Source organism: Rhipicephalus microplus, unplaced genomic scaffold, assembly GCF_043290135.1.
Source record: "Rhipicephalus microplus isolate Deutch F79 unplaced genomic scaffold, USDA_Rmic scaffold_21, whole genome shotgun sequence".
Lineage (NCBI taxonomy): Eukaryota > Metazoa > Arthropoda > Arachnida > Ixodida > Ixodidae > Rhipicephalus > Rhipicephalus microplus.
This window is the reverse complement of record NW_027464594.1, coordinates 2,209,484-2,223,208: the sequence shown is the minus strand read 5'-3', so window position 1 is coordinate 2,223,208 and position 13,725 is coordinate 2,209,484.

Genomic DNA, 13,725 nt, shown 5'->3' with positions numbered 1-13,725 from the left:
ACTCGCACCAATTGGCGCACACTTTAGACTGACGTCATCAAGTGGAAAACCAGTGCACCCATCTTTGGAGAACATTGCCAAGTGTATCAACGGTGCTATAGTTCGGAAGTGGCTGAGGCGACAGGCTGTCTCGTTTTGGCGATTTGAGCGGAGTATCTCCGGGCTTCTGAAGTTTCATACGATTACAGGAATCAAGGAAACGTAGAACTAACTTGCTATACGCACGCCAATTTTGCTCTTTGTGTGTGCCTCATCAATATATATATATATATACTAGACTCTACTTTGATATCTATATATCAAGGTAGAGTCTGCAATGCAGGGCGCCAGATTTCGCTTTCATCACACTTACCTGTATTCACACAATGAACGAAATAGCAACTCGAATCTGAATTGTGTACTATACATCACCATACGACATCCGTTTTCGTTTCGGTCTGTGCAGAGTGATTCGAGAAACGACGGAGGCCCAAATCACAGTTTGGAATGGCTTAGACGCATGGAAAGGTTGCAGCTAAGCCTACCTTGATTTGTTCCTGGTCAACACACCCAGAGGTGCATCAAAAGCAGCGACAACACGACAGTCCTACTTCAATCCTTCCGCGCAGTCGGCTCCTCGTCGGAAAACTTTTCGGACAAGCCCCACCGACTGATGGCAGGACCATTTGCAGTCGAAGCATGGTCACCTCTGCGCTGCTTTGTTCATCAAGTTGCACCGGTCATGAGCCGAGCGTCTGGGATACGTCTTCAGGTCCGTTTCCCACTCTCAGTGTTTCCCACTCTCAGTGGTGCCTTCATGTATTCGTTTCCCACCAGCAATGGCCTGCCCGGCGCCGCAGACCTTACAACGATGATTCAACACTGCACCGGACAACACAGTTGATCTGCACGTGGCACTAAACGTCAGTGCGCTGTGCTGTGTCACGCGTATTATCAGATTGTGTATTGTGTAATACTTCTCGCTCGCCGTGCGGCGAACTGGGCGTGCCTCTCCCCTCTTTCCTGTGATGGAAAGGAGGCGGCGTTTCACCTTTTCTATTTTAGGGTGGAAATGAACACAACATCTTCATTCGGCTGTCCTGGACTTTATTGGTTTTCCTGCAGGGAATCCTGGAAAGACCAAGGCTTAAAGAACGCGAGCGTCGAGACGCTCCAGACAAGCTCCCAGAAGCTTTTAGAAGCTTCCGTCCGGAGCTTCCATGAAGTTACGTTAATGCAGAACATGCTAGCATTAGCAGCGTAATGTAAATTGAGAGAAGATTATGCCAAGGAAAGTGTAAGGGATATTATTAAAATTATTTGTAATGTAATTGTAAAAAGAGAAAAGTGGACGAAAAGACAGCTTGCGTTGGCAGTGACCGAACTTGCGAAGTTCGAATAACGCGTCCAACCGAGCTACCCAACCGAGCTACCACAACGTCTATCTCCCCCCCCCCGCTCACCCCCTGTCCAGTTCATGGGGTATTTATGTGCAATTAGACGAGGTAGCAAGAGTCAGCGCCACCTGTTGCTATTGAGGCGAGTGTGGAACACACATTATTTGCCTGCTGGCATCACGTGGCACGTGATCTTATGCGAGCTGGCAGCGCCAACCAGTTCTCGTCATTTTGTCTAACAAAGGAAATATGCCCTGAAATATACCCTTCTTTCCTTCATCAACGGTGTACTATCACGCTACAGTCGGTATGTAAGTACCATAAACAAACGTTCCCGTTAACAGTCCCGGCTACTCTGTTCGACTTCTCCGTCAGACCTGGCTGGCTCCAGTCTTGTGGGCAGGCCTGGGACTACATCAGGAACCTCGGGAAGCAATGCCGAAATCCCTGCTGGTAGCGTGAATTCTGGCGTGCCGTTGTGAATGCTGGCTGCGAAGAGATCCGAATGGCGTCATATGCCACGCGACTGATTCGTTGATTGATTGATATGTGGGGTTTAACGTCAAAGCCATTATATGATTATGAGAGACGCCGTAGTGGAGGGCTGCAGAAATTTTGACCTACTGAGGTTCTTTAACGTGCACCCAAATCTGAGCACACGGACCTACAACATTTCCGCTTCCATCGGAAATGCAGCCGCCGCAGCCGGGATTCGATCCCGCGACCTGAGGGTCAGCAGCCGAGTACCTTATCCACTAGACCACCGCGGCGGCGCGTGAAAGCTTAATGGAAACCAGCAGATAGCGAAGCCAAAGAAGGTGTATCGAGCGTTAACTGTACAATTTTAAGCGTATATTGCAGTAACTGTAACATAGATGCGAAGATGGTAAAGTCGACGAAAAGGCAGCAGGCAAGTTGTCTTTTCGCCATGTCACAGTTATTACCATACGCTTTAAAACATTCTTTAACGTTCCCTGTGCATTTCTTTTATTCTTTATCTGCTGCTCTTTATTGAGGTTGTCACAAGGAAACGAGGCATTGAAAGTTTTCTTGGCTTATTTGAAATTTTGAAAGAAAAAGGCAGAAAAGGCGAATAGCGTGGGTATTTCGGAACGATGCAGACCACCTCATCGCGAGCTTTTTATAGCTCCACATCAACTCCTTCGTTGTACACACACAAACACGCCTTTTACACAAAGTCATTTCCAAGGACCTTCGAAGACGCTCGAAGACGCGGACGGACGCGCTTGCGTCGCGCGCGCCCGGAGATGAACGGGCCACCGCCTTTTTCCTTTTTCGCACGCAAGCTGGAGCTACGCATCGCCGGGCTTCGTCTCTTCCACGCCTCGACGCCGAAGGCTTCATCGTGGAGAGATTGCACTCGCGAGAGATTTAAAAAAAAAAGCAGGAAAACGCCGGCAACGCCAAGGAAGCGTTGACGTCGTCAAAAAAGCGCCACGCAAAGAACGACGTCTCGCACCGCTGGGGCGCGGGCGAGTCGCAAAGGCTGCGCGTCTACGTCGTTCGGTGGTCGGGGACGTTTTTTGGTCGCTGCGGTGGCACGTTTCCGCGTTCCGCGCGTTTTAAACAGAAACGCGCCCAATCTTTTTTATTGCGATAGCAGTTATATGGACACTCTCTGCTGGATTTTGCCGTCAGTGTCGCCGTCACTCACGGTACGGATACGTATATACATGTGTGTAAACGCAAAAAAAGAAAAATGATCGAGAAAAAGACTCCAGCGCGCGGAATCAAACGTGGGATTTCTGAGTCGTGAATGCCAGGCGTTAACCACTTAGCCACCGAGGAGCACCTCATTCGACGTTCAATTGGCAAGCTATTTGTATCTACCATTTACCGCTGTTGACGGGCATATAGGGGGGGGGGGGGGTATATCGTGTTTTTAGCATTATCAGCAAGATGGCGCAATGAGCGCGCGTCGCCACATCGTCACGACGCGGCGGCGCGCGCTCTCCTCTCCCACGCGTATTTTGGCCCATGGAGAGGAAGGAGGTGGGCGCTCACCAACTTAGTCGGTGTTGCGCTCACCCACACATCCCTAGCTCGCGATGGGGAGGATCGTACGTCTTGGATGGCGTTGGGCTTTCACTGGAACGATTCTCTCATAGTTACCGGGCTCACGAAGGTCACTGAAATCGTTGCACAGTCCCTGTTTGCGAAAAGGGCGCGTTTTTCAGACACAGCGAAGTAACAACTCAGACGCTTATTCGCATTCGCCTGTACCTGTGAGTACGTTTCGTGCGTCGTTTGTGCGTCAGAAACGTGGGACGCCTTTAGTTCTGCTTGCCAGTCTGCACGTGACCTTTAAATTTGTTGCTATCGCGTTCATTGCTCTGCCTTTGCGGCAAAGCTGTGACTTCTTTTTTACGCCTGCGCCTATTAGTAGTCGAGATCTCCTCCGTTATTTACGCACTGTGGCAATAAACTGAGCTTCCATTGATACACAGCCGTACATATGCGCAGACTTGCTTTGCCATAAGCCACTCTGTTAAGACACTTAAAGGCATTTGGACTAAAGAAGTGAGTGAGTGTGTGAGTGAGTGAGTGAGTGAGTGAGTGAGTTGATAGAATAAGTGAATGAGTGAGATAGCAGAAACTGAATAAGACTAGTCCAGTGGTATCTTGAACTAATGAAAGAGGATCCCTCATTATGATGGGCTAGTTTTGTATATTAGAAATAACTACATCTGATAAGCATGGGACGCGTAATTCCAATGCTGTGAATTCAGATTCCACCGACGGCAAGGGCGATTTCTTGACCACTTCGATTCATTTAAATTTACGTCGGAATCCGTAACAGTATACAGTTACAAACAGCGACCAGAGTCCGTTATGATTTCTTTGGCCTAACCGGCTGTTCGAATTACATCTGGCCTGTCTTGTGTCAAAGCATTTGGCGTGCATGCTTTGGGAACTAACACAAAGAATATGCTGAGATTGTCTAACCGTCGACGAGCTGGTCACGACGATGGTGAAGCTTAACGCATCAGCACCAACCGCACGGCACTGAAAGTGATGCCGCCCATTTAACAGTGGTTGTAAGCGTGACTGCTACATCTATCACAACATGGTAAACTGTGGTACTATGTACGTGGCAATGCAAAGGTCTCTGGCGTTTAACCTCACTTAAACGCACAGTTCCGCACTTTTGCGGAAAGACATATACATCAGATCATATAGTTTTGTGTGCGTGTGCGTGTGTGTGCGTGTGCGTTCGTGTGCGTGCGTGTGCGTGTTTATCAGACACACGCGCGCGCGGCGTACGAGCCGTGAAATGAGTGCTTTTATCGGCGCTGTATCTAAGCGAACGCGCAGTCGTCTACACCTCCCAGTACATAGGCTCTGGTGCACACGATGAATCAGGCAGGCACGCAAATATGCGATCTGCACGGAACAACAAATAGGAGCGACATGCTGAGAAGACGAAAGGAGAAACATATAAAAAGGTCGGAGGATTGGTAGGCGGATGACTTCGCAAACCAAGAGTCAATATTGAGTTTGGACGTTATTTTTTTCTTGGTGATTGATATCGGAATACTTTGCGCCACAGCTGCGGCGGCACCGCTCCTCGCGTGAAGCACCGCCCGATCAACCTGCCGCAGCGACAGCGTAAACGAAAGTGAACAAACACACAACGATATGAGTGAGTCGCATCAATCAAGTGTTAATAAAAAGGAGAATGGCCCAACAGATGAATGATTTGGACCTCTCAAGCAGCCGCTAGGAGATTTCGGGGCATACACTTGCCGGCACACTGTCGTACCTCTCGTGCTTGGAAAGAAAGAAAAAAAAAGAAATTAAGGAAAGGCACCCGTTATTTCGTTACTTTAATGTCAGGTGACGAAGTGAAACGACAGCAAGCACTACCTCGAACCTAACCATACAGTGCGCCTGTGTAGAGGTGAAGCACGTTTTGCTATAGCATTATTATTCAGAAAGTTTGGACTGGTAGGATATCGATGAACGAAGGCTTTCACAGACTTCACGGTCCAGAAACTGCAGCTAAGGTTTTAGCTTGTCAAACAACATATGGCCTACCTTACGTCTCTGCTTTAGTCTCATCTCTCTCCCCTGTAACTAGAAGTGAAGCAGCACTCACGAAACTTAAGCCATTCGACGATACCGGCACTTGCTTTACTCTTTAGCGCTTCAAACGAGAAGGAATATCGATCACGTTATTTCTGGTGTTGTTTTTTTTAATAATGTGGAGCAGCTCTAAAATGCTAGGTGAAACAAAACTGGACAAAACAATAATAGCGACCGATGGGGACCAAACCCACAACCTTGCTTTCACAAGACACGACAGCGCTTCATATAGTGTTAGCAAAGTTACGACTACTTGGCGATATTGTGAGGGAATCCGAAATACCCCAGTGCGCGAGGAACTTTACAAGTCGCAAGCACGCAGATGAGAAATTGAAGTACAGATAACGCATATTGTAAAGTTCTCTTATCACTTTCAGACGTGAACGGGGTGACATACTTTGCCTTAGTTATGCGTGTCGACTTTTTAATGGCAGCATTGCTATCAACGCTTAAATATTTTTGCAATCTTGTACTATATGTGCCAGGCGCAACCTTTCTTCAGTAGGCGCGTGCGTGCGTGTCCGTGTTATAAGTTACGAAAAAAAACACAAAATCACAGCCACTAATCACGCTCTTCGTTGATTGATTGATTGATTGATATGTGGGGGTTAACGTCCCAAAACCACTATATGATTATGAGAGACGCCGTAGTGGAGAGCTCCGGAAATTTAGAACACCTGGGGTTCTTTAACGTGCACACAAATCTGAGCACACGGGCCTACAACATTTCCGCCTCCTTCGGAAATGCAGCCGCCGCAGCCGGGATTCGAACCCACGCCCTGCGGGTCAGCAGCCGAGTACCTTAGCCACTAGACCACCACGGCGGGGCAATCACGCTCTTCGTGAAGAGCGTGATTAGTCGTTGCACCAGGCGGGGCGGCGCCATGAAAAAAAAAAAGAGAGAGAAAAAGAAAGAAAAAGAAACGTTGCTCCTGTTGGTTCACTCGTAGAGAAAGACACCATCAGGTTTACCTTTAACTCGCTACGTCATCACTCTTACAACAATATTAACCACCATAAATTAAGCACATTTTCTTTCACGATCTTCAATTACGCGCAACGAACTTCTACAGCGAGTTATGTTCGAGTTATTTATCATTATCGACGACATTTACTGCGCGCACATTGCCGATGCCGCCAGAAAGAACCGGTCGCGTAGCAGCAACTCGGACGCCTCACCAGCTGTTTAGAGGAGCCGACCTACCTCAGGCAGCCACTTATCAGTTTTCAACGCCGAAACATTGCGTCAAACGAGATCAAAAGACAACTGCTCCACCCCCGCCTTTCCTGGTGCACGCAGAGAACGTCAATTGAATGGTGACTCGGGGGTAGTTTCCCGTCATACGCTATCGCTGCGTTGGTAAACGTGTCATTTCTTACTATATTTTTCACTCCCTCATTACCCTGCCTACGGGTACAGTAGCAAACTGGACGTAGTCTATATATAGACAACCTCCCTGTCTATCATTTATTATCTCTCTCTCTCTCTCTCGCTGTAGTAATTTCATGTGCCCCACGTAGGGCGACAGCATTTCGAGACATCTTAACAATAGTAAACGCTGCAGACAACCATGGATTTTACAAATAATTTGAATCCAACTCGAAACACTTTTTTGCATTTCATTATTACGGCTCTTTCACGCTTTACCTTACAGACATGTATCAGTTTCGTGGGACACGTATCAACGATACACTTCTATGTCAGATAAACACGCTTACATCGATGATATCATCGTATAAATATAAACCACACGTGGCAGCTGCAATGTCTGTCTAGCAAAACGTAAACTTCCCGACAAATGATTTTCTCCTCTAAGCTGTTCACAGTAACGACGAAGAAAGCCTTGACAGAGTTGCCGGATTGAAAACACTTGTGGAAGAGGACAGCGACAAACAACTACAACTAAAAAAAAGACTAACGGTTCTAGAAGAACGCGCTTTCATGGAGACGCATTTTATGTCCCATACTTTATGAATTGCCTCGAAAAGGCGATGGAATGCCGCGAGGCATTGCAGAGCGGCAAACGCGTTCAAAGACGACGTTGTACGCCAGCAGCGTAGCAAGGGTGTCACACCAAGACCATGCCACCCCCACCCCCCAAATTTATTTCGCAATGGCATACAAAGCGATAATTGACCATGTTAAAAAGGTGCTCCCCCCCCCCCCCAGAAAAAATTTCTGCCTACGCCCCACTTGTAAGCGCACGCTGCGAAAAGGCAACGCCAAATTTGGCGCACTTCCATACACCGTACAGTGTGCGCGTGTATAACTTCATCCGGAATCAAAGGGGGTGCAGGCAAAGCGCGCGTGAGAACAACTTTCCGGTTTTCGTAAATGCGTGGGCAGAATGAATAACCTCGCCAGAAAAGTATAAATGAGAAAGACCGCGTACCACAGTCAAAAAAATTGGGTGTTGGAACATCGGGCATCCAGATCTCAAAATAGGAATTTTAAAAATTCACGCTGTTGAATGGCGCACGCAGTAGGCGCATGCGAAACTAAAGAATTGAGCAACGGGTGTAACCATGGCAACCAGAAATTTGCGCGAACACGCTTGCGCATGTATCCATCCATGCAGGGGCGCGGCCAGGAATTCTTTTTTTCGAGGGGGGAGGGCACTATTTTCAAATGATAATTTCTCGCTCTTTATGTCCCGGCGAAAAAAGAATTTCAAGGAGAAGGGCACGGGGCCTGACTACACCCTGCATCCAAATCACAAGCTATTTACAAATTAACAGTAGCTTATATATTTCACTCGTATAGAAAATAAGCTATCCCTAATTATAAATCAATGCATTCGTTTTGTAATGCTTTTAAATGCTCTATAACATAGGAAACCGAGATGAGATGATTCTGCTGACACAAAATGAACCTTGTTGTTCATAACCCGACTGACATTCCCCGCCAGACTTCCTGCATGAGACAAACTTGTGCATCTGAGAGCGTCAAAATTTCATCTATATGCATTATGACTGTGTTTCGAAAAAGTACTTAACGACTTAACGAGTACTAGGTACTCTACTATGCGAGAGCATAAAGCTGTGCCGGGGGCCTCACAATTGAGGCCTCGATACACCCAATGATTGGTTCCCAGTGTTTTCTCGGAAGAAACCATACATGATGCAAACACTCTTGACCAAGTAAATCGCCATTTATGGCCAGGAATTCAAGGCACCTCTTGAATTAATCCACACTCTAATGACGTTTTGTCGACGTCCATATGCTGAGTTAACATAACGTTCCTCACATACCAGACACTTATAATCGCAAGAGAACCAGTCCCTCAGAGCATCTCGTGTGGGCTACTTACTCGGCGTCGGGGATCTGCAGCGAAGCGCTTGTGTGTGTCGCGGATGACCAATCGATGACAGTGCACTGCTCAATAGTATAAGTGCACTACACGACGAGGGCTTCAGTGCAGTGACGACACAGTCGAACAGACAGCGGGGCAAACACACGAATCGGCACTCAAGAAGGCTTCTTTTTTCCTCGACGAAGTGGAAGTGGCCGATATTATGAAGTCTCTGTCTCGAAGAGGCTCCGCATCCACACCACTGTTACGCACCGCACCAATATCGAGAAAAAGAAACACTGAAGCACCGTTAACTAGTTCGTACACGGGACACGACTCGCTGCATCTACTACGCGGGGAGAGATACACCAGCGTGCGCTGAATGGAAGGGGACAACAGCAAGTCCTGAAGTATAGTCATGCAGCGCTCATGCGACGATGACCGGCGATGTCAAGCGCCGAATGCCGCACGGTGGCACACGCCAGCTTACCAGTGTCGAAAAAGAAACGGAACTGGGCCTCATCCTGTTGTGTAATCCGTTTTCGGTTGCACTGCGGACCGTGCGACACAGCTCTGCGTGCATGACTGGCGTGTGTAGGCACTCTTATTCCTTACGTCTTACTTTCTTCTGCTTCCTTTTTCCTCTTCATCTTACGAAAAGGCAGCGCACGCCACGGCGCCGTCGTCTTGCGGGACGTACAGTCGTGTAGGAAGCGGTTCACGGAACTGACGTAAGAGCTACGTAACTGCAGAATCTCGCAAACGCTACAAAGACAGCTTGGTCGCGTGGAGTCCGCTACGAAAGAAAAATTGCATTCACAGCAACACAAATTGCCGAGGAAGGACTGTTGGATTAGAGAAGTAGAGAGATAAGTGTAGTAAAAAAACAACCGAATAGGGGTGATGAGCTACGTTGCACCTCAGATGCCACGTAAGTATTCGCCGTGACTGACACCTGTAGAAATGTAACGTGACTTTTGGATCCGTACACAGCCGTATACCGCCATGGCAGCTCTACAAAGGCGCAGCGAGGCACCCCTGTGGAGCACACCATTTGAAGGTGCATCATGCTCCCAAACACTCGTGGTGTATAGATGGCTGCAACATGCACACTGTTACGCCTGGGAGTACAGACCGAACGACGTTGCCTCTGCAAAGGCAATCTGTGTCAAGGCCAGTGAGCGAGCCCGCCTCATGACGCTATCACCTCAACGACGTCATCTAGCCCGGCGGCGCCGGCCTGTCTCACGTAACGCACGGCACGCTCCCTCAACCCACGGGCCCGATAGCAGCTTGATGATGCAATCGGCGCCATCCAGTCTGGCGAGTCTTACGCAATGCGTGGCAACATCATTCGTCCATGGGTAAAACCCAGCGGCGGTTCCTGACTGGAGGAATTTGACATCACGGCCAGCGGCGGTTCTGATTGGACGTTGGTGACGTAAGGGCCCACCCGGTGCCTATAAAAAAAAGCCAAGCGGCGCGTCGCCAGGCAGCCGACGTATGCATCAGAGAGAAGACATCTCGGCTCTTCGAGTCCCTAAGCTGTTGGCCGCAGTGCCGAATATGTAACTCCTCTTTTTCTATGCTGTATATAAACATTGCCTTAACTCACCGTGGTCTCGTCCACTCGTGTATCAGCTTTGCGCTGAAATCACGAGCTGAGAAACACACGCTACCAAACGGCTGGTGACCTCGGCGGCCCGTGACCTCGGCGCACTACGTAACACTGTCAGCGGCGGTGCGAGTCGCAACAACCCCCCCCCCCCTCCCCCGCTGAATAGACTGCGAGCGACACTTGGCGACCAAACTGCACTACGCACTGGACCAATAGTGTTAGTTCACGCACGCTCAGTATCTGAGCGAGCTCGACTGATCGACATCCACTAACAGTATATGGGGGTTCACGCCACTAAACCGGGATACGATTACGAGGGACGCCGTACCGGAGGGCTCGGAAAATTGCGACCATCAAGTGTTCTTTTTAACGTCCGCCGACATCGCACAACACACGGGCACCGCCTCCACCAAAATGCGACCGGGATCGAGCCCATGATCTTTGGATCGGCAAGCCAAGCACTGATCCGCAGTACAGAAAGGCATCCACGCTTCCGCAGGAATACACATCAAAATGCAGAAACAGGCGACACCCGAATATTTAAAATCCGGTCGCGTCTTTGATAAATATCAAAGGCTTCGATTTTTGTAAGGCCGAAGAACAAAGAACTAACTGGTTGAGTAGGGGGTAGAAGTCTGAGGGAGCGGGAAAGCGAGGGGGCAGGTGAGACTCGGTTTTATATCGCAGCAAAAGTATATAATTTTACATAACTATAGTTATAAGGCGATAAAGTGCACATTATAATGGAATATGGACTACCCGTTTTGCGATACTTTGGATGGCTGCTGTTCAAATGTAGGTACTTTTGGCGGTCTGTAGGCTTTTTGCAAAGGTTTGTTGACACACGGTCATTTTCGACCGAGACAGTGACGTCCAAGAAGTTAATGCTAGTTTTGGAAATATAGTGCGTGAATTTATAGGACGGGTGGAGCATGTTGAAATCCTCTGTGAAGCGCAGAAGGCTTCCCTCATCGTGGTTCCATATCATAAAAATGTCGTCTAAGTATCTTCTGAAGTACAAAGGTTTCTAGGTGCGTTCCTCAGTGAATGGGATGGAGACAATGATGTCTAGACTTCTGCACCTGCCAAACTACAGTTTTGAAAATATCAGCGTAACTCTTTTACAGGCCGGTTTCTCAAACAGGCGCGAACGAGAACAGCGTGGAGCATATTCTATTTTCAAATTTAGAACATTAGTAGCCGGCATCAATGAGAACCCCGGAAGACTCTCCTGCCTCTGGGAGGTAAGCCAGGAGGAAATTGGCAACGAAGATTCGTAACTGGAGACCATGCTTATTTTCTGACTGACTCGTACGTGTACAGTGTCTTTTCTTGTTGGCTTTTTTTTTTTTTTCGCATGTACATACAAAGTGAAGTGTTTACGCTCGCCTACCGCTTTAAGGCCATTGAGGGGAAACGGGCAAAGATGAAGGGTAAAGAGCTGACCGACCCATTAAGGGAAAACTTAATTCCCTTACCCGCGGCGGCGCGGGCCCCTTCCGTCACCACGGCGAAAATCTTGGGTGGCCCAGCACACGTCGAGAACTGGCCAGCACAGGATGATAACCAAATGTGGACTTACACCGACATTTGGATGTGCATAGTCTGGTTTTTTGCTTAGCATTCACAATGTTTTGTTTCTTTTGTTTGTTTCTTTAGTTCCCGCTCACACTCGCAAACATCTTTCAAGGCGAGAGGGAAGCGGCAGCAACGAAGTTTGAACGTCTATACGTTAGTATAACTCATCACCTGACGAAGAGAGGACCCCTCCCGAAACTGTTGGGAAATAAATATATTATTGCGATAGCAATTGTATGAACAATTTCGGCTGGACTTCACCGCCGGCGTCGGCGTGGGCGTCGGCAACGATGTCATGCACCGTGTATGTATCTATACATGCGAAAACTCGAGAAAGAACAAAAATCCAGAAAAAGTCTCCGGCGCGCGGAATCAAACGTGGCACTCCACGTCGTGAAAGCGAGGCGTTAACCGCTGAGCCATTGAGAGGTACTTCCTTCAACGTTCAAACGGAAAGCTATTTATAATTTTCTCATACCGCTGTTAACAGGCATCTCTGGAGGGAGAAATATAGTGTTTTCAGCATTATTAGCAAGATGGCGCAGTGAGCACACGGCGGCTCTCACGTGTAATTTAGCCCGCGGAGAGGGGGAAGTGGACAATCTCTCGAGCGCAGTCATCTCCCAGTGGAGAGGATCATACGTCTTGGCTGGCGTTGGGCTTGACTGGAAAGATTCTGTTGTAGTTACGGGGCGCACAATGGTCACTGCAATCGTTGAACAGCCTCCGTTTGCGAAAAGCGTGCGCTTTTCAGACACAGCAAAGTAACAACTGAGACGCCTATTCGCCTTAATCTGTGTACCTGTGAGTACGTTTCGTGCGTCAATTTATGTGTGGCCAACGTGGGGCAGGTTTCGATCTGCTCACCATTCTGCGCGTGATCTTCCAATTTGTTGTACCGCGTTCATTGCTTCGCCTTTGCGGCAAAGCTGTGACTTTTTTATCCTTGTTCACAACGCTCCCATTGTGTTATATCCCATATCTTCACGATGACAAAACTGGCCCATTGAAATATTACTCTCAATATATATATATATATATATATATATATATATATATATATATTGTAAGGACGAGAAATAAGACACAACGCCTTTGCTGCAGGCCGGCTGTTCTTATTCTGCTTCGTCTTCCTCCTCTTCCTTCCTAGCATGCGAGTCTGTGCCAGAGAGAGTTCCAGTTTCGGTTTTCGTCATTACACTCGGCCATGACTGCTAGCATTGTCGTTGGGCCAAACGACAATGTTCTGGTAGGTAAGGCTAGCTGCAGCAGTTGACAGTGCTTCAGGTGGGCGAGGTTGGCTACATCGTCGTGGTCGGTCTCGACCACGCTGGAAGTTTGTCGAAATTGGCTCCGGCGGCCGACACTGGCTATGTCGTCTGGGTCGTTCACCGTGTCGTGATGGAGACTGGGTCCTGTGCGCGCGCGGAGCTGGCGGTAAAGTTTTTGGTGGGTGGGCTTGACTTTGTCGCCGTGGTCGAACTCGTCCATGATGCAACGTTTCCTGACAACTCGTAGAATGCAGTTCAGGTGGACGGCCCTGACTGTTCCGGCAAGGTCGCAGAGTAACCTGGAAACGCTGGTGTTTGTCCCACCGTCGCTGGTGGACTGAACTGCAGCGGGATGCCCTGCGAGGCAGCCATGATGACGTTTGGGCCATTTCTTGAAATGAGATGGGACGCAGCTCATGGTTGGGCATAAATACCACAGCAGAACTCCCAGACGTAGTCGAGCCGGTGGCTTCTGGCGAACT